Source organism: Peromyscus leucopus, chromosome 6 (assembly GCF_004664715.2).
Source record: "Peromyscus leucopus breed LL Stock chromosome 6, UCI_PerLeu_2.1, whole genome shotgun sequence".
NCBI classification, from domain to species: Eukaryota; Metazoa; Chordata; class Mammalia; order Rodentia; family Cricetidae; genus Peromyscus; species Peromyscus leucopus.
The window spans coordinates 96,877,663-96,898,180 of NC_051068.1; positions in this window are offsets into that span (position 1 = coordinate 96,877,663).

Sequence of the window (20,518 nt, forward strand, 5' to 3'; positions counted from 1 at the left end):
TGTGAAAAGAAATCTATTTTCAATAAAACAAACAACAAAAATAAAATTGCCTTAATATACAATAGTGATCTAGAAACATCAAGTATTTGTTAGTAGTTGATTTTCTGCAACACAATGTAAAACATAATGCATTTAAATTTAAAAATCCCTTGATTGGTCAGGGTATTCCAATTATGGATTGAAAACACTGTGATAACAGAACAGAAATGAATGAAATGAACTGTATGTGGAATAAAATTTTAATGTAGACACTTCTTCAGAGTGATGGACTCTGTACTAGTGATGAAAGAAAGAACTTTACATAAGTTGTTGGCAGAGTTTCTCCTATAGGGAAACTGGTCTAGAAGAGTATTATCCAGTAATAAGCACACCTATTTTGGGGGCAAGGTTTATCTAGGAAGAGGGAACCTCAGCTGAGAAAATGCCTTCATCAAGTTGGCTGTAGGCAAACCTGTAGAATGTTTTCTTGATCAGTGATTGATGTGGGAGGGTCTGGCCCACTGTGAGTAGTGCCACCCCTGGAAGCATGCTCCTGAGCTGTATAACAAACGGCTGAACAAGCCACAGGGAGCAAGCCAGTGAGCAATGTTCTTCTGTGCTCTTTGCTCCAGTTTCTACTTCCAGGTTCCTGCCTTCAATTCCTGCCCTGACTTCCCTTCTTGATGAACTTATAAGATGTAAGAGAAAATAAACCCTTTCCTCCTCAAGTTGCTTTTGGTAATGGTGTTTTATTACAGCATTAACAACCCTAACCCAGACAGAAATATATATATGAATATATAATTGAAAATATTTCTTTTATCAATGAGTTATCTGGCCACAAAAAAGTTATGAATTAGGATCAAGATTTTAGCACATTAATCACTGAGGAAGTTGTGTTCATTCTTCTGTGCTTCTTTCTACACATGTGGACCCACAAATATAAATAGGTAAGTTGAAGCCAACTGTACTGTTTATTTAAAATTATAAATTTTCTGCTGACCAGGTGGTGGTGGTGCATGCTTTTAATCTCAGCAGGAGGTGGAGGCAAGGGGATCTCTGTGAGTTTGAGGATAGCCTAGTCTACAAAACAAGTTCCAGGGCTATACAGAGAAACCATGTCTCAAAAACCAAAACAAAACACAATGTTCTTTTGAAAAAAAAATCACCTTTAAAAAGACCTTTATAGTAGAAAACTAAAATTTTATGTCATTCAAGCAAGAATTTTATTAAAATTATAAAGTATGATATGACATTCAGAGTTTCATTCAAACTCTGATTAAAGTACAATATGTATAAAATGTCATTTGCATGCTAATTTATTATCAAGTCAAATTTTTAAAATGAAATGGATGCAAAAATACGTTCCTTAGCATACAGTATCAGTTTCATGTCAGATAGCATGTGAAGCCACAGGAAAGTAAACATTATCAAGGATTAAAACATACAGAATGGGGAAGTATTTTTTTTTAAGATTTATTTATTTATCATGTATACAGAAGAGGGCGCCAGATCTCATTACAGATGATTGTGAGCGTGAGCCACCATGTGGTTGCTGGGAATTGAACTCAGAACCTCTGGAAGAGCAGTTGGTGCTCTTAACCTCTGAGCCATCTCTCCAGCCCCAGGAAGTTTTTAAAGTAAAAATCTTTTAAAGAATATAATCATAAATCACATTTAATAGCTTAATTTTTGTGTTTTTCAAAACATAATATAGTTAGCAATAAATTTCCTTTCAAAGACTGTACGGGAGTGTCAGCCACTTTTTCATGTGTAGTTCAGTGGCATCTGAACTTCACCTTCCAAAGTAGAAAGAAAACATTTATCTGAAAATGCAGGCATTTCCTCCTGTTTGCATCCATTAGCCTCAAGTTAATAAAAAAAAAAAAAAAAAAAAAAAAAAAAAAAAAAAAACTCTAGGTGAGTTTACAAAATGACTAACATTTTCTGGATATATATATATCCGTAAATAAAGCAAAGCATCACATGTTCTCATCTTTAAAAACATAGTAACAATTTTTAATGGAAATTGATTAATTCTCTTTTCACATTGTCAAGCATTTTTTTCCATCTGTTCAAAAATTGAATCCGTTCAATAAATCTAAAAGTCAAATCCAAGCCCACATGTGGCATCATACTTATGTGAGAAGAGCATCTGCTACTACCCTAGCAGCCAAAGTCCATGCAGCTAGACTTCCACATCCACAGTACTGTGGAGGAAGCAGTCAACACTGCATCCCACCAGAAATATAAAAAGCTTAATAGATTTGTGCCGCATAATTGTGCACAGTCTGTCTGTAAAGTTGTTTCAATTACCCAGCCATCTGAATGCCAGTTCACATACTGACTTAACAGCACCCAGTTTCCACAGCAGCATAAAAGCTGTCTGCATTTAAATTGCTATTAACATGTATATGTATATATATATATATATTTTCTGAAATAAAATTATATTACTTAACCCCTCCTTTTATCCTCCCTCAACCCTTCCCAAGTCACCTTCCATCTTTAGTTGACAGCATCTTTTTGATTATTATATATACATACATTCATATATATGCACAAATATATAAATCCAACATGCTGAGTCCATTTTTGTTTGTGTGTATGTGGCTTCAAGGGTCACAACATTAATATTTATATTTTTTATGAAAAAATAATATACTAAATATAGTCATCTTTTTTCTCTTAGCTATGTACATTAAAGCTTCCCTGTATTTAGCTACCAAGTTTTAAATTAAAACTGAGATAATGAAATATTGATATATCCTTTATTTACATTTAAAAAAAATTCAATTACCCTTTACTGAATATAAGAAAATTTTTGTTATAGGTGTATCTTTCTGTACTTTCATTGATGTTTAAGAAGTAGCTTTAGATAATATTTCATTGTTTTAAAAGTATATGTATTATGAAAATTAACATAGAACTATTCCACAAAAGAAACCAAGAGTTTAATTTATGTGGTTGTGTTTCCTACTTTGAAGGAACGAGCCATAAAACTATCTAATAAAGATATGATCAGAACTGAGTGCCTGTTCTGAATGTACAAACAGTATTGTAAGCTGTGTAGAGGTGGCCGCTGATACTTTGTTTCATAGTCAGTGTCTGAAAATTTGCTTACATGTTTATTTAATAACATACTGATTATTGTATGCCAATTGAATAATAATTTATTCATAAAGCAAATAGATTCTGGTGATTATTTAGCCAGTTTTGTTCAATAATAAATATGGTTTATTTTATTTCATTCTATTTTATTTACATTGTTCAATGATAAAAGAGGTTTTATAATGACAAGTTTATATTTTTAATGAAACTTTATCAATACTCTCTTTAAAATTTGGTTAATTTTTTAGCAATATAAATGTGTTGGATTGCATGCTATCTTTGTTGTCAACACAAAAGCACAAGTTTTCATCATAATTGTTAACAAGAGCTTCATAGAAGATACTATGATACCAGGGTTTGGGTAGTAGACATCCTGTGAAACATATAGAACGGCATGGGTACTAGCTCTGTCCCCAACATGTGCTGCCATATGCTGTCTCCAAGAGTTAAGATCATTGCTCTGGAATAGATTTCAATGAATAAGCTCTAAGTAGTCTGGATACTGTTGTTTTGCAGATTTACAACTTTTAAAAACATTAGTATTTTGCATTGATTCTTGGAGAGTCTCAGGTATGCAGCCAATGCATTTTGATTATATCCAGTCCCCTTTCCTCCTTGCAAATCTCCTCATTTCCCCAAATGCATCCCCTCCCAAAGTTTTAAGAAAAGACTTATAATTTTCAGAGGTTATATTTAAGTGACCACATAAATATGTAACATATGTCTTGGTTCAAAATTAGATAATGATATGTTGCATAAAGTGCTTGTAGAATTTGGATGTAAAATTGACATGACTCAGTGTTAACAGCTCTTGCTGCTTTTGTAGAAGATTAGATTTTAGTTCCCATTACCTGCATCTGGTGGCTCACAACTGCTTGCACCTTCCGCTCGAGGAAAGGTGATTCCCTTTTCTGGCCTCCACTAGCACCTAAGATGTGTACATACACAAATACACATGGACACATGGATTGTATTCTCCAGGTATCTCCCTGCATCTACAGCCATATAGATATTAGACTTAAAGTTAAATTCTATATATTAAATTGATAAATATAGTTGGTTTATACTTATTGATATATATGACATTAAAATGCATATGTATATAATTTTGAAAACATAAGTGTGTTTATTTTCCTTTTTGTTTTAAAATATAACAAAATAATTATGACATTGGGGATGTTCTCTTGTTCATCATTTGCTTTATCATTATATATATATATATATATAATCATATATGATTATCAATATAGAAGTAGAGTTTATACTCTGCTTATCATCTCACAGAACTAGCTTTGTAGAGCAGGCTGGGCTCAGACTCAGAGATCCACCTGCCTCTGCCTCCTGAGGCTGGGATTAAAGGTGTGCACTGCCACCATCCGGCCCAGGAAGTTCATTAAATCTAAGACATGTCTTGTCAGTGACTGCAAAGGTGGCTTCGGAAACTGGACTCTAATCCCACATATTTCTGAGTAAAAAATCAGCTTTTACCTTAGCTTTCCAAATGTCTTCCTTCTCTTGTGCTGCCCTTGGTCCCCACATGACTGTTAATTTTCTGTTTCTTCAAAGTAACTCTTGAAGACTTGTATTTGATATCAAGCCCCTTTGCAGTTCTAAGTAGTGGCACATCTTTCCAGTTTTCTCATCGGCAATCAGACTCACACTTTGTGTGTAGTCCCTATGCAGTGAGCTTAGCTAAACACACAAGGGAACAAACAAACTCTGTTTTTCCATGGCATGTGTTTACTCCTGTGATTGAGGACAGGAAACAACACAAACTAAAGACAAAAATATAAGATAACAGATGAAAAACAGTACTAAGAATAAAGAGCTCCAGGAAATATCAAGTTATGTAATGTAGGGCTCTCTTTTTTCCCCTTTGTTTTGTTTTTAATTTTTTTAGAAAACAGAAAGAGAATTCCTGAAGGTACTAGGGCTCAAAGCAAACTAGAGGCAAAGATAATGAAGCAGAACATGCTTTGTATATAGGGTGAAGATTCTTCCCATTAGCATCATGATACAGCTTGACATGAAGACAAGGGAAGCGAAACCAGGAAAACTGTGAGGAGACTACTAAATCAGACTAGAGAATTCAAGTAGAGTAACGGTAAAGACTTGACTTCGATCTCTCCCCTCGCCTATCTCACGTAGGAGACAAACTCGTTCCAAGGTTCCCCAGAAGTCTCCACTGAGCTACCTGCTTAAACTCAGGCTAAAATCAGATCCTTGGTGACTCAAAAGAGCCTAATCTTCCTGCAGGGAGGCATGGCTTAAAGGCTTTCTGGGACATTTTCCTTGAAGAGTGGAGAATGTGGACCCATCTATGTTCACAGAGCCCTGTCATTACCAGAGCCAAAACAAAATAAAAAGAGAGTGACCCTTTAAAACCAAGGTTTCTCTTACATTATTCTAAAAAGGAAAAAAAGTACTTCCTCTGTTTTGTCAGTCTCCAGTCAGACCCAGTAGGTAAAACTCAGGAGGACAATTCGTAGGTCACTAAGAGGAGCTGCTATGGGCAAATCCAGTGGACATTGGATTAAATAGCCCTTTTCCCCAACAGACTCCCTGCAAATGCTACTGCCATCAGAGAAATGATTTGTGTAGTACAAAATCTAATAGATTTTGTTGGGCACCCGATATAACACGAATTGCTAAATAATCTTTTAATAAAAACCTGGATCCAGATACTGGGGTAAATATTGAAAGATCGGAGAAACAAAGGAACAAGCCACTGCCACATCTTACCTCTAGGACTCTTCAGCCTGAAAAGGTCTCAGTTTCTGTCTCCTCATGCCTTATATACCTTTCTCTACTCAGCCATATCACTTCCTTCTTAGTGCTGGGATTAATGGCATGTGTGCTTCCCAAGCAAAGGCATGAGATCTCAAGTGCTGGGATTAAAGGCATGTGACTCTCAAGTATTGGAATTAAAGATGTATGCCACTACTGCCTGGCTGTGTCAGTCTCATGTTGTCCAGGGTGGATTTGAACTCAAAGAGATCCAGATGGATCTCTGCCTCCCCAGTGCTAGGATTAAGGGTGTGTGCCACCACTGCCTGGCCTCCATATTTTATCTAGTGACTTTTATGTTGTCTGATCTTTAGGCAAACTTTATTAGGGTACACAATATAACACCACAGATTTGCATTTGAGCAAGAAGAAAATCTGGCTCAAAATGACTTAGTTACCTGGTATTGGTTCAAACTTCTAGAGTTTGACACTGGGAAGTTTATTTTAGACATATTTAAGTACAGTACAATTGTGCAAAAAAGTTTCCTGGTAACAGTGAACTCATTCCCATGTGTACAATGAAGCTTAAGGCATGCCCATTTCAAAACTCGTTTGCAAAGTACATATGATCTCTACCCTAAGGCCTAGAATATGATGTGGTCTTTGTTACAGAGATATCATAGAGGTCACCAGGTTATAAAATACATGTGGCGTCTCCCCCAAGGATGAGTTCTATTGACTGAGTTCAGAATAAAGTTCCAACGAGGGAAAGTCTGTGTAAACACAATAGTCTGGGGGATTCGGGTGTGGCCTGGCCCTACTGATAGCACAACTCACCAGGCTATTAACAGCACCCATTTCCAGCCTTCTGGGTAGAAAACAGATAGCATGTCTCTTTGTCTATTATAAACCACTGCATTCTTTTCTGTCTTCTCTGATTCTTAAAAAAAAAAAAAAGTAATCCTTTTACTATTTTCAGTTAACAGAGAAATTTGTAAATGGACTATGTTGATTGACTGTCATGTGCTTTTTAAACCTTTGGGGACGGTGGCCCTGGAAGCAGAGTTTGGCTTCCCACTCACACTAGAATGTGATATCTGAAAGCATGGTGGGCTCCAGAGCCCCTGCCCTACTCTCCCTGATTCTGTAACGAGAAAAAGAGTAACAAAACTCCCCAAGAGTAAAGGCATTGTGTCCTCAAGGAAAGCTAAGTGATAAACTATTTTCAACCGCAGCTACTATTGTTTATCTGATTATATACAAATGTTCACATTAAAAGCAACTCATGGGATGCACATCCACAAAGAGGACAGATAAGACTTTCTTCCTAGGAGGCTCTCTACCACTAATTCCAAAGTAATAAACAGTTTTAATGGGGCTTCCTGATTTGATTTCTGGTAAAGACTGTAAACATAGCTTTGAATGTGTTTTGTTATGTATCTGATGCAAACCAAAAACATGGCTAGGGTAGATCATTATTAGGACAGTACAACCTATAAAATAAGTATGGAATAAACAGGAGGCAACTCCAACAGCCTCTTTCAGTTCCTACTCAGGTCTCAGAGAGAAATCCAGATGGCATTAAATGGCAAAAACAAATAAATCCTGCAAAGATAAATAAATATTATGAAAGCAGGAAACTGGAACATTGTAAATCTGAATGTTCCTCTACTCTAGATAAAATAGAGTATCAAACATACTGTATCACCTAAACTGTAATTATAGGGTTAACTTATAAAGATTTTTTTCCTGGCTCTGTATGTGCTTTCTTTTCTGCCTTTTAATAATTAATATATAAGTAATCTTAATTTCTTACTGTTTATGTGTATAGTTTAGATTCAACTTTCATTTATTAAAGTGATATTACATATCCTTATGTTAAGAGCTGAACAACTGCCTTGATTTCACTTATGACTACTTACAAAGCATCACCACATTGGGAACTGTTGAATGCTGATGTTTCATCATAGAAGGAGTGGGTGGGCAACTTCATAGTCATAAGGAATATTATAGCCAAGGAAACAATGGAGAAAAAGGAGAAGTGGGGGAGAAGGAAGAGAGGCAGAGGAGAAGACATTATAATCCTAAATACATATGCAGCAAATTCTGGCATATCTGATTTCATTTAAACAAAAAAAGCATGCTACTTCAATTAAAGACTCTTATGCAGCAGTTCCCTCCAAGATCAAAAGATTCTGTCCATCCTCCAAGGAAGCTTTTTAAGACAAGAAGTAAACTATTCAAATAGCTTCAGAAATTTTCTGAAGCTGACCAGATTCTCTAGATCCTTCCAAAATCTGATGAAAGTCACTCTCAGACAGCCCAAGTTTCAAAGAAAATACTGCAAAATCAGCTGCCAGTAAGATAAAGAGACCAGGCCAGCAGTCTGGAAGAAACATAGATCAACTAAACTGCAAGGAAGAGACAAAGACTAACATGGCTGCCTGAAGATGGTCGGACTATCTGAGCCACCTGAAAATGCACTCTCTAACTTGTTGAGCTGCCTGTAGGTTGTGCATTGTGCTCCAGGTTTCCACTTTTGGGGAGCTGTCATCTATGACAGATGGGCTATAGTGGTACAGCTGTTTTTGTATCATTTCTGCTCCAGTAAGTAAACCCTCACCTATATTTCTCTAGGCAATCCCAATAAAACTTACTGGTGCAAAAAGCTAGACTTTGATGGCATCTATACTTGGGTCTATTATGGTTGTCAGCCTGGGGTGAGTAGCTATGTATGTGTTGTATCTTCCCAGGAAAAGATTATTGCACAAAAATGACACAAATAACATCAACCCAATGGTAAGAGATGATTTCAGTACTCCATTTTCTCTAATAAACAGGGCATCTGGACAAAAACTAATAAAGGAAAAGCAGAAATAAATGACATACTATATCAAATGGACTTATAGAATATACCACCCAAATACGAAAGAATAAACATCCTATTTAGTAGCCCATGAAAGCTTCTCTAAAATAAACCACATCCTTGGACAAATACACACACACACACTTTGCATCCTGTATGATCATAATGAAATAAATATTAAAATCAATAGCGCATAAATCTCCAGTTAGTACAAAAGCTCATGGATGTTAAACAACTCATTATTTACTGAACAATGAATGGGTCAAAGAAGTCAAGGAAGAAACAAAAAATTCCTGGTACTAAGTGAAAATGAAAACACAGTATAGCAAAATCCTTGGGACACAATATAAACAGTTCTGCAAGCAAAATGATGACTACAAAGACCAAATTTAAAAAAAAGTTAGTAGAGCTGTGATGTGGGTGTTGGTAATACAACCCAGGTTCTCTGCAAGAGCAGCCAGTGCTCTTAGTCACTGACCCATCTCCTAAGCCACCCTTTATTTTCCATGTTTACACATAAAGGGAACAAATAAATTAGTTAATGGTGAAACTAAAGAACTTGGGAGAAGAGAGGAAACAAACCCAAATCCCATAGATGGCAAAACATAATAAATGTCAAAGCAAAAGCTAATAAAATGGAAGCAAAGAAAGCAATTAAATGATTAATGCAAATAAGAGCTAATCATTGAAGAAGATAAACAAGATCAGCAGACATCTGTCCCAACTAATCAAAAGAAAGACAAAGCCCAAATTAAAGGAATCAGAAATGAAAAAATAAACACTCTTGTGGTCTACAAAGATATTCAGAATTCTACGAGGGAGTAATTTAAAAACCAGTTCCTTTGTTAGAACATTCAAAAGAAACGGGTGAATTTTAAGATTCATCCATACACCAAAGTTAGCCAAGAAGAGACCAACAACCTAAATAATCCCAAAATAATGTAATTGAAACAACAGTAAATAGATTTCTGACTAAAAGAATCCCAGACAAAGATGGATTCACAGCAATTATATCAGAATTTCAAAAAATATTTGCAACCAATACATCTTAAATTATTCATAAAAAAGAAACAGAAGGAGCACTTTCAAATTCCCTCTGCAATGTCAATATAACTTTCATACCAAAAGCAGGTAAAGTCACTCACACAAATACATGCATACACACACACACACACACACACACACACACACACAACTACAGGCTAGTATCTCTGATAAAAATGTAGGAAAAATGCTAAATAAATTACTTACAAATCAATGACAGGTACATATCAAAACAATCATCCACCATGATCAAGTTAGCTTTATCCTGAAGATGCAGGAATGGTTTAACATATTTAAGTCAATAAATGTAATAAGTCATATAATTTGACTTAAAGGCAAAAAATGAAATGATTATCTCAACTTATGGAAGAAAGGCTTTGGCAAAATATAATATGCCATCATGATAAAAGCCCCATAGAGAGTAAGACTGAAGAGAAAAAATCTCAACAAGATAAAGGTTATATATATTACAAACCAACAGCCCAGTTTACCTTAAATGGCACAAAATTGGAACCAATTACACTAAAATAAAAGAAGAGACATGTTTTTCTACTGCTGCCATTCAATTTTAATACAGAGCTAAATATATAAGCTAGAGCAATAAGATAAGAGAAAGAAATTTTAGGGATATTAATGGGGAAAGTAACCAAAATATTCTCATTTGCAGATGATATATTATACATAAGTACTTCCCAAAATAATACAAGAAATCTTCCATAAACATTAAGTGACCTCTACAATAAAAACTACAAATATCTGAAAAAATAGATTAAGAAAAACACTAGCAACTGGAAAGAACTCTGATGCTCATGGATTGGTAGAAATAATAGGGAAAATAACCATTCGACCAAAAACAATTTACAGATTTAATGCAATCCCAATCAAAATCTTCATAGCATTCATCACAGAGTTGGAATAAAAACATTAAAATTCATATGAAAGCACAAATGACTCTGTATATTCAAAGCAATCCTGAGCAGAAGGAACAGTGATTTATGGATGACCAGATTTCAAGATATATTACAGAGCTATAGTAATAATAATAGAAATAGTCATGTAGATTGCAGGAACAAAATCAAAATCCCAAACATGAGTACTTATAGCTACAGATATCTGAAATTTGAGAAAGATGCCCAAAACATGCACTAGAGAAAAATGAATCTTCACCCAATCTCAAAATGTTCATTATCCTTAGTCACTAGAGAAATACAAATTAAAACACATTTGAGATTTCAGCTTACCCCAGTCAGAATGGCTAGGGTAAAGAGAACAATGAGCAGAAATTGCTGGTGAAGTTGTGGAGTGGCTGACAGAAATCTCAGGTAGCTCTGTCCTTAAATATAGAGCTACAGACAACTTATGACTGCTGAGTTAGGGCTAGTCAGTTTTTCCCAGGGATGGGCCACCAATTGATTACCCAATACTAATGACCAGCCCTAAATAAATAAATAAATAAGCAAGTAAATAAATAAATGTAACAACAATACTAAATGGACTCTGCAGGTTTTATTTATATTTTCATTCATATATGTGTATTTGTAATAATAACTAAAGAAAGAGGTCATGAATTTGAGAATGAGTAGGGAGCAGCATGGGAAATTTTGGAGCAAGAAGAAGGATGGGGAAATGGTATATTTATATTTTAATTAAAAATAAAATAAATTAAAACTATGATGCCAAGGAGAATGGTATTGCAAATTGTAAGATCATAGCATATGTTTCAAAAGATGCACTTCATTTTCCTTCCTGCCTAATTTTATGTAACCTCATAATTAATAATTCATATCAGATGCACTCTTTTGTACAACTATTCTTTACAGTAGCTCATCTTTCTTGGTTCTTATACAGCATTAGAAAAAGTCTAGATAATCCAATTGGGTAAAAAAAAAAAATCAATGTTTCTAAATTGTTGTTTTCGAAAGTGGAAAAAAATTTCCAACTCATCCGTGGGAGAACTCACCAAGGAGTAAATATCATAACCACCCATCATGCTAATAATTTTAAGCAGAAGCTATTAGTCTTGGAATTTCTATATTACTGTATTGATTCTTTAAGTTACTTTGGGGTGCTATAAATAAAGACTGACAAAACACTGCGTTATTAGTATTCATTGTTATTGACTAGGTCTCAATGTGAACTTCAGCATTCAAGTTAGCATATGAAGAATAAACATCTACACTCAGAATTGTGCCAGTTTTCTGTTGCTCCTAAATGAATCACCAAAAGTCTAACAGTTTCACACTACAGATGCATTGTCTTATTGTTCTGCAAGTTGTTATTCTAGGGTGCAGATTCGAGTCTCAAAGGCTGTAGTCACATCTCACTCTCTGGGCTCTTAGGTGGAGATCTTAATGGAGCATTTCTGCTACAGAATACCCCTCTTGGCAGTAGCAGCCCTAAAATTCCTCCTTCCTTGCTATCTCCCCACAATTTCTTTATCACTTCGTGAGTAACAGCACAATTTGATTTTGCACATTGGAACTCTGTGTCTTTCTGCTGCTAACTGAGGAAAAGGTCACCTCACAATGTGAGATTTCACCATTTGGGAAAATTGAGCATACTCTGTATTTTATAGAAGAGAACCCTAACTGCAAGTTCATTTTAGCGGTACTGTCAGCATACCAGGCAGGTGCTCTGCCATTATAACACGTCTATAGCCCAAACTTTCAATATAATATGGCCACACATTCTAGGGATTAGGGGAAGAAGGTCCTTATTGGAGGGAGTTCCAGAATGATCTAGATTATCTGATTAAAACAAACTGTTAAAAGTAATTTCTAGAAATATTTTGTGGACTGATTTTATAGTCCTAATGAACAAAGTTTAGTGAATAAATTTTTATAATGTTATATTAAAAAATCTTTGTATAATGTTTCAAAGTCTTTAATGAAAGCATAAAAGTTGGATATCTATCATGATCATTATAAAGTCAGACAGACCATTAGAAGTCAAATATGCATACAGGTTGTTTAGCCCTTATTGATAATGTTTGACCAGAATTATTATGATTTTCAGACTTTTAGAGTTTTTAATTATTAATATCTTCACAGTGAGATATCTTGTAGATGGTCTTCAACTACAAATATAGAACTTGGTTGTATTTTATATATGCCTCATTATACACCAGGTTGAAAGTGATTTCATACAATAATTTTAGTGCACTGGAGTTTTTACTATGATCTGTTATATGGAGTCAAGTAGAGATTTTTCCATTTCTAGTGCCATGTCATATTTAAAAAGTTTCAAGTTTTTAGCATTTCTGATTTTGTCATTTTAAGTCACAGTTACTCAATGTGTGTGTGTGTCTGTGTGTGTGTGTGTGTGTGTTGAGTACAGATGGGTAGGCAAAGATTTATATGTGTTATGTAATATTGCCTTATTTCTCTGGAATAATATTTTCTACTATGTAGAAGTCATGAAGATCAAATCCTGTCACTATCTTCTTATAGGTTGTCCATCCCCTGACAAAGCTACTTTAGTGTGAGAATTCTTCACACTAGTTCTCTTGTCCAAGGTGATCAGGCCTCCTATCTGTGTGACATTTTAGGATAGGTGTATATACTATATGTGTATATGTGACTTAAAAAAAGAAATAGTATGTGGGTGGTTTGACAGAAATTAAAAAAGAAAAACCTTCTTATATCTACTCCCCCCTTTTCTCTAGGATGATAATTTAAAAATGCAAATATTTTTACAGTTTACTAAAGTCTGGGGAGAGTGGGAACCAGTTGGAGTAAAGAAAGGTTGATGTGGGAACAAACATCCACTTAGGAGAAAGGGCTGGAGTGAGTCCTCAACAGAGTGACAGTGGGTAGTGACAATGGATTCCATTAGTGCAAAAGCTGAAGGAAAGCGTTTTGAGACTCACCACCATAAAGAACTGAAAAATATCTGAGGAGATAGGTGAGTGAAATTTAGTTCTTAAATGTATGCATATACCAAATATCATTTTAGAACATTAATGGGTATACATTTATGGTTTTTTTTTCAGTTAAAATGAGTTATTAATTACCATTTTTTAGCAAGATCAACTTTGTGATGTAAATTACATTAGTATTTTTGCATCATTTTTCTATTTTATTAAATAAAACCATCTTATTAGAAGAACTGAGCTTCTTGCATAGTCAGCCAATAGGTTGCAGCTTTCATAGAGAACTTGTAAGTCCTAGTCTATTTTTTCTGTTCTCTTCTCCACTGAGAGGATGTCTAAGTTGTTCACTCAAGTATATAATTTCCTCTCAAATCTGGAGCATCTTACTCTAAGATGGTCTTCTAGTGACCCCTTCCTTCCCCAATATGGAAGCATAGAGAGTCTCTTCCAATGACCCTTCCCTTCCTTAGTACAGCAACATAGAGATGCTGTTCCAATGACCCATTTTCTTTCCTAGTACAGCAACATAGACTTTTTTAGTGTATTTTTCTAATTAGAGAAATGTGAACATTTCTGTTTCATAAAGAACATTGGGGCAGTTCTGCCTTCCTAGCAGTTGATAACACAATGAACCCTAAAGCTCCACTTTTCTTAAAGTAGCCAAATCTTTCTTTCAACCAGCTTTCAACCAGTGGCTACCCATGTCCAGCTAACCCAGTTTTCCCCAGACTCTCCTTTGTGGTATAGTATAGGGATCCAATTTTTATAGGAGCCAGAAAACTGGATTACATTAACTAAGGAAATAGAGCAAAGAAATATCCATAAAGTATCATTGATTATTCAGAAAATAAGAGGAAGATGGAACAACTATTTGAAAATGAGAGGAGAAGGGCAAAAGCAAAGCAGATTTCATGTACCCAGTTAAACAACACCTCAAAAACATCCAGGTAAAGGGGGCTCAGTTGCAGTATTTAATTTTCTTTAACTTTTAGGTGCTGTTTTTCTTTCACATTTTATTGTATTTATTAATGTTATATTAACAAATTTTATGTCCTGTAAAACGGTGGGATCGTGACATTAAAGCAGTATTTAAATATCTTCAATTTTAATACACTTAAAGTTATTGTCTTTATTTGCAGGTTGTAATGGTCAGATACTTTCATGTCTGTAAAATTGTAAAACAGAAAGATGAATATACCTTCAAATATATTCAATTTGGAGGGGAAACCTTCTATATTACACATATAGCAAATTTTAATTTGAGGTTTTTGTAAGGTAGATAATATCAGTGGAACAACACACAGGATGATATTGAATTAAAATCATAGTTATGAAAATGTTCACTTCTAACTTGCTTGTAGTGTTTTGTTTGCCTTCCATTTAGAGAGTTATTGATTGATGGTCTCAGCACAGTCCAGGGCCTGTGGCTTCATAGTGTGATTTCAAGCTCTTTTTAGAGAACTCAGTGGGACATAGATGACGTGTGAGAAGTTTCTTACTTACTCTCAAGCTGAGAGAACTCTTTATCTTCCCCAAATGAAGTTTGAAAATGTCTGCCCTCAGTACAGTAGCTTCTTGCAGGATGTGGCATTTAGATGGAGTTACAGTCATTAAATTAAATTGAAATGCCTTTCCTTAATCTCCCGGGCTTTGTGTCAAGTGCTAAGGACACCACAGATAGAGGACATTCCTGTCCATACTGATTCCTGTCCACCATTGCTGCTACCTGACAACGCACATGAAGTCCCTGCTTGTATGTAACCACATTTTAACACAATTGTCATGCGAAGATTATTAAGTTCATCCATTTTTTATACTGCATGGTAGATGATTTATGAGTTCTTTAAGGTGACTGTCTTTTAAAAATTGTTTGTTTTCTGTACAAAGTTTTCACACTCCCCCCACCCCCTGTATTTTCAAGATAGAGTTTCTTTGTAACAGCCCTGGCTGTCCTGGAACTAGTTTGTAGACCAGGATGGCCCCAAACTTACAGAGATCTGCCTTCCCCTGCCTTCCAAGTGCTGAGATTAAAAGTGTGCACCACCACTGCCCAGCTAGTTTACACATGTCGTATAGAAAGGGAACACCAGTGCTTCTGGCCTCATATCACCATTACAGGAAACAATAAGATCTCTGTATTTTAATAAAAAAGAAAACCCTATGAGCTCATATATGCCTAGAAAGGAGAAGACAGCAATTTGGACACATGAGTTTTGGAAAGATTTGCTTCTAGTTAATGAAACTTGTGACATCTTAGCACTTTAGGAAGCAATGAGTTCCTTTTATTTCCTTAAAATATTTTATTTTATTTGTGTATTTTGTATGTATGTGGCTGTGAATGTGCACATGCCATTTTGTGTGTGGAGGCCAAAGCAAAACTTGCAGGAATCAGTTCTCTGTTGTCCTATGGGTCTTGGGCATGGAACGCAGGTTGCTGTGCTTAAAGCTTTACCTTTACTCACTGGGCCCTCTCATTGGACTGTCTCTTTCATTTCTACTTTGACATTTGAAGGAAAAGCTTCCTTTTGAACTTCAAATATTCTTCCTTTCAATGTTTAAAATCTTCTATAAAAGCTTAAAACTTTACAGAGGTCTCTTCTTTTCAGTGTTGATATATTGACAGCTACATTTTAAACTTATCACAGATATAAATTTCCAGAGGGAGAGGGAGCAATCTGCCAATGGCATATGTCAGTTGCTGAAAAGTGACTCTGCTGCTGTGGCTTGCAGAACTTGTAAACTATTTAAATCTATCTCTTCTTGAACTGCATTTATCATAATTGAAAAGTAACTGACAGGTCTAATTTTTCTCTTTAAAATGCTAATTACACCAAGCCACCTTTCAATAAACTTGTGTAAACAAAATACAGCATGCCAGGCAATGACAGTGCAATGTATATCATAAAGTCTGACCCATCCCTTTTGATTAAGTGCCTGTCAGAGTTGATTCTAGAATAGAGTACATAAGACTCAGGATATCTGAATTGGCTTTATGCAACTGAGAACTGCTACACAGTTTCTGTCTTTTACAGTTACAGAAAGTGTTTTTTCCTCTTATAATATATTTCCCCACTTATAAAATACAATATAGTATCATTCCTTTAGCATTGTTCATATTTCAAGATTCCAAGATGCTATGTAGTTATGATGCAAATATAATTATTAGAGTCCAAACTTTTCTTTTCGGCTTTCTTTATTCATTTTTCTTATTTATAGTTTTGACAGTACTGGGGATTGTACCCAGGACCCCAAGATCAGTAGGTAAGCACTTTACCACTGAGATATAATCCAAGACCATTTTCAGGTTTTTTAGTTTGACACAGATTTTCATTTAGTTTTAGAGGATGACTTTGAATTCACACAGTAGTCCAGGCAGGCCTTGAACTGGTGAGCCTCATGCCTATGTTTTACAAGTAGATAGGATTAGAGTAAAACCCCACCACGCCTTGCTTCTTCTTATTTTATATTTCCGTCAGAAATAGAAGAAAGTTTGCCACTGCCATGATAAAAGTTTAGCAATTCGCATAAGAGTGTCAATCAATGCTGAAAGATGCTGTGCATGCTACCAGGGGAGAAAAGCAATCGATTGTCAGTCACAACCAGCTATGAACCTTTGGCAGCTACAATGACAACCGGCCTCACATGTCATTGCTGCTACCGCAACGATGCCTTGAACACCATGGAAGTAGCCAATCACTGTTTGATATTAAGGCTCACTTCACAAGTTGAAACCCATACCTGTCACTATTATTATCCCAAAAGCCTCTGACTAGAGAGGTCACAGGTTCTATGGCAGAAACAATTACAGTATTTAACCGACTTCAATGACTTACTTTTGTAATCACAGATTAATGCATATCTCAGCCTTAGTCTGAAAAGCTTCTGTTTTGATGGGTATTGATTTGGAGACTCACGGCGGGCCAGGGTGCAGAGGGTAAGAAACTGTAGAATTCTTAACCCTAAATGGGATACATATAGCACAGCCCCCTTGTTCCCAAGGCTCAGGAATCACTGTGGAAGAGGGAGCAGAAAAAAAAGTAAAAGCCAGAGATAGTACATAATTACAAGGAAATGGTCTTCTAGACAAAGTAGACCGGCTACACCTATGAACTCATAATGGTTGCAGCAGCACACACAAAACCTGTTTAAGCCCAAATCAGACTAGATCCCATCCTGGAGATAGGAGTGTGGCAGTAAATCTCACCCTTAACTATGGAGTCATTGGCAATTTTTAGCCTCCAGCAGAAGGAAAAACACCTCATAAGAGTGTGGCCCCTGATATGCTGATCAAGTCCCACTAGGTGGCTGTGGTAATTTTTATTTGTGCTCTAACAAATAAAGCTTGCCTGAAAATCAGAAGGAGGAGACAGCCACTAGTTAACCATAAAGGTCTGGAGGTCTGTACAGACAGGAAGTGATAGAGCTGGGCAGAGAGAGGGAGTAATAAGGCAGGATGGAGAGAGGAGCTCGCTCTCTTTCAGAGGAGGATTTCACAGGGGTAAGTAAGCTAGTGGCTGGCTGCTCTGCCTCTCTTACCTTCAGCTTTCACCCCAATATCTGGCTCTGGGTTTTTATTAATAAGATCGTTTAGCAATTCATGTTACAGGTGTCACTCACCTAAGATTATTGGGCAGCACAAATTGGTCTCCACGAGTTGGAACAAAATAAAACAAAGAACATAAAGTTAAACGGGTAGGGGTGTAGGGGTGAAAGAGTGGAGGGGAGTGCCATGAATGATCAAAACACATTCTACGAAGCTCTCAAAGAGGGAATTAAAAAAAGAAAATTAAAAACATTTTGCTCTAAAGAGAATACAATTTATTATTAAAACTTGGTAAATATGAAACTAAAAATATCTTGAACATGTGTACATATGATACATTCAGAAAATATTTTCTGATAGGCTTTAGGCTGTGGCAATTCATTGTTGCCTTTTCAAAGCAAAATATAAAGAAAAACAGAAACAGTTTAATGCTAATGTGGTATTAGAACATAATCTAATGTTTTCTTTTTTTTTTTCTTTGAAAAGGTGGGAAGAGAAACAGAGGAGGAGTGGATCTGGGGCAGTGGAGAGGTGGGGGAGGGGACTGGGAGGAGTAGAGGGAGGGGAAACTGAGGATAATGTATGAGAGAAGAATAAACAAACAAACTAAATAAATAAATAAATGGAAGAAAGGCATCCCACAGATTATTGCCTTTTCTCTGCACAGAAAATAAAGCATGTGATTCTGCCAGCCTTCTTAAAGTGTTGTGTTTTTAAGATCATAACAAAATGCCAATGCCTCTAAGTTTTCTAAATTCGTTTTGTGAAGGAGTCAAACTCATCTAATATAACGGAGAATGGTAATGAAATGTTTCATGTAGCTATTTTAACTTTTTTTATTTTTCTACTTTTTCTCTTATAATGCTAGTAGAGCTCCAGTCCAGGCTTTGGCACACTGACAGAACTCTCCTGAGTTAGCTGCATACCCAGCTTCAATATAGTTTTGGATTGATTTGCAGATAAATTAGTTATTTTGAGACAGTGGCCCCGTGCAAGCCAGGATGGATTCCAATTCCCACTCCTCCTGTCCGAGCCTCCTGAATGGTGGAATTTCATGTGTGCTCTACAATGTTTGGCTCCAAATGCCGTTTTGCAGAATAGCTCCTTTATGACAAAGGAAGACCTGTCTGTAGCTCAGTATTGACAACTCTGACCATCACTCCTTTGTACTAATTTTTCCACGTCTTTCCTTTGTCTCTTGTCAGATTATGGCTTTGTCGTTTTGTTTGCTTTCAATTCTGATTCATGGTTATTTTTCATGGCATTAATTTAACATTTAATTTTTCAAATGACCTTGCACTCACTAGTAGTTTGATGTCTCACTTCTGGCAAAGAAAAAATGTTAATTAGTATATAGTTAAAAATATATTGTTTTAGACTTTTTAAAAACTAAACAAATTATTTTATAGAGTATTTTCCAATATTTTTAATGGCAAGTCTTTAATTAGTAAACCACTTTTTTTTGCATTTGATCTGTGTACATACATGTGTGTTTATTATTTGGATGTCTTTATTCCAAAATTGTATTCCTTACACTGTCATGATTCCTATAGAAATTTTTTATTAAATGTCAATTAGATTGCTTTGGATTCCTTATATTATATTCACATATAGAAAGATAAGTATCACTCCCTGGTTGAATTTTTTCACACAGGTATGAATTATCTCTTCATGTTTTTGAGTGTTCTTTAATCCTCTTTTTGGCTAGGAACATAGCTCAGTGGTAGAATACCGGTATAGTATGCATTATGCCTTGGCCAAAATGGCTAGCTCAGAAAAATAACATTTTGCTAGAAAAATATTATTTCATTAATCATTCATTATTAATTTTATTTCTTGATAGTATTTATTAGGTGACTATTATCAACATATTACTTGAAATTATTAGCTCATTTACTAATTTATAAAATGGATACTGCAGACTTGTTTTAAAAATAGAAATATACTGTTCATCTTCATAATATAATTATTTTATTGAACTGAAGAAAGTATTTGAAAGGCTCTTGTCCTTGTTTTGACAATCCTATTGCTGACGAGTTTGAGTTGCTGAAATGATCATTTCAGAACTTGCATGCTAAGAATTGTCATATAGTGTCAAAAGATGATTTATTGTTCCTTGTATAAGGTAAAAATGGTTTTGAAGTTATAAAAGGACTGGTTCTGAATGAAATAGTCTTCAGAAATTAGGGCAGATGAGGAAAATGAACCAAAATTTATGTGTTTACATTCTGTACAGTTTTCTTGACTCTGATTCCAAAGGAAACATTGGAAAACTTTTGTTATTTTTAGTTTCAGAAGTCACCTCATTTTTCAGGAAGGCAGTCTCATTTACTCATTGCAGAAGGTCAGGGAGAGATCTGTTGCTTTCTTGACATTT